The 2,412-nt window shown below is 48.2% G+C and overlaps 1 pseudogene; it reads right to left on the reverse strand.

The window, feature by feature from the left end:
* Nucleotides 1-1,342: 1,342 nt before the first annotated feature.
* Nucleotides 1,343-1,488, reverse strand: LOC127577046 (uncharacterized; annotated as a pseudogene).
* Between the last annotated feature and the right edge of the window lie 924 nt (nucleotides 1,489-2,412).

Genomic DNA, 2,412 nt, shown 5'->3' on the forward strand with positions numbered 1-2,412 from the left:
TTACAGACAACGGCTAGAAATGAACCCGGGTCGCTGGTGCTGTAATAGCATTACACTACCGTGCCTACCCTTAGGAATAGTAAGGGGAAAAAATCACTGGTGGGAGTTGTCTATAGGCCACCAAATAATAACATTACAGTAGCACAGGCAATAAACCAAGAAATTGATGTAGCAGAGGATGCGGAGAGTCTACAGAGAGATATACATAGGTTAAGTGAGTGGGCAAGGGTCTGGCAGCTGGAGTACAATGTTGGTAAATGCAAGATTATCCACTTTGGAAGGAAAAAAAATCAAATTATTATTTAAGTGGTGAAAGATTGCAGCATGCTGTTGTGCAGAGGGACTCGGGAGTGCTTGTGCATGACTTGCAAAAGGTTGGTTTGCTGCGTGCAGTTCTGGTCTCCTTACTTGAGGAAAGATACACTGGCTTTGGAGGTGGTGCAGAGGAGGTTCACCAGGTTGATTCCGGAGATGAGGGGGTTAGCCCATAAGGAGAGATTGAGTTGCCTGGGACTACACTCGCTGGAATTCAGAAGAATGAGAGGGGATCTTATAGAAACATATAAAATTATGAAAGGGATAGATAAGATAGAGGCAGGAAGGTTGTTTCCACTGGTGGGTGAGACTAGAACTAGGGGATGTAGCCTCAAGATTCAAGGGAAAAGACTTATGACAGAGATGAGGAGAAACTGCTTTTCCCAGAGAGTAGTGAGTCTGTGGAATTCTCTGCCCAAGGAAGCAGTAGAGGCTCCCTCATTAAATATATTTAAGACACAGTTAGATTTTTGCATTGTAGGGGAATTAAGGGTTATGGGGAAAAGGCAGATAGCTGGATCTGAGTCTACAGCTACCGGGGTCATTCTCTCTTCTCCCCTATCCCATCAGGCAGAAGATACCAGAGCCTGAGGGCACATACCACCAGGCTCAAAGACAGCTTCTGTCCCACTATTATAAGACTATTGAATGGGTTCCCTTATACTCTTGACCACACAATCCTCCTTTGCTATGACCTTGCATCTTATTGTCTACCTGCAATGCACTTCCCTGTAGCTGTGACACTTTACTCTGTATTCTATTGTGGTTTTTACCCTGTACTACCTCAATGCACCATGTAATGAATTGATCTGTACGAACAGTAAGCAAGACAAGTTTTTCACTGTACCCCAGTACGTGACAATAATAAACCAATCCCAAATGGTCTACTCCTGTTATTATGTTGATACCGACTGACGAGACAGTAGGGGTAAGATTCATTAAACAACCCGTACCACAGACTAAGAAGAAACACAAAATGGCCATGCACGGTATGCAGCAGTTGTTAATCTATCTTTACATTGAATGTCAGGGGAGAGCGTGAACACAGTCCCCCACTACCACAAATTTTGCAGTCGAGTATCCCGCTTTTGGGGACATCGCAGGTGTCAGCACACCCGAAGTGCAATGGGCAAGCCTCGCATTGGGAGAACTTTTTTTTTACAAAATAAACTTTATTCACAATAAAAGACAAACTATATACAAATACAAAACAGTGCAAACCTTTACATTCTTGTACAGATCATTCATTAGTGTTACCTTTTTATATAGAAAACAGCACCGATGCCACACATGTGGCTCCCTGGAAACTACCCGGTCCCGTATTTACAATATTTAGGGGCTTTCTCGCCTGACCCCACCCCTCCCTCTCCTGTGGCAGAAAAACCCTAAACTGTAGTCCTTCCCCACCGAGCCCTCGCATTGGCTGTACCCAGCTTAAGTGCGTCCCTCAGCACGTACTCCTGCAGCCTGGAATGTGCCAGCCGGCAGCATTCCCCTACGGACATCTCGCAGTGCTGGAAGACCAACAAGTTTCGGGCAGACCAAAGAGCGTCTTTCACCAAGTTGATGACCTAACAGCAGCAGTTGATGTCCGTCTCTATGTGTGTCCCCGGGAACAGCCCGTAGATCAGAGAATCCTCTGTTACGCAGCTGCTGGGGATGAACTGTGACAAGGACCCTTGCATCTTCCGCCACACCCTCCTCGTAAACCTACAGCCCACAAAGAGGTGGGCGACCGTCTCGTCCCCAGTCCTCCCGGGGGCAGCGCGCGCTGGGAGTGAGGTTCCAACCATGCAGGATGGATCTGACTGGGAGGGCCCCTCTCACCGCCAGCCAAGCGAGGTCTTGGTGCTTGTTGGTGAGTTCTGGCGATGAGGCATTCTGCCAGATGGTCTGGACAGTCTGCTCAGGGAACCACCCCACAGTATCCATTGAGTCCTTCTCCTGCAGTGTCTGCAGGAGGTTCCATGCTGACCACTGCCTGATGGACTTGTGGTCAAAGGTGTTGGTCCGGAAGAACTTTTCCATGAAGGACAGGTAGCGCGGCAGCGTCCAGCTGACTGGGACACCGTGTGGCCACGGGGCCAGGCCCATCCT

Source organism: Pristis pectinata, chromosome 12, assembly GCF_009764475.1.
Source record: "Pristis pectinata isolate sPriPec2 chromosome 12, sPriPec2.1.pri, whole genome shotgun sequence".
Taxonomy (NCBI): domain Eukaryota; kingdom Metazoa; phylum Chordata; class Chondrichthyes; order Rhinopristiformes; family Pristidae; genus Pristis; species Pristis pectinata.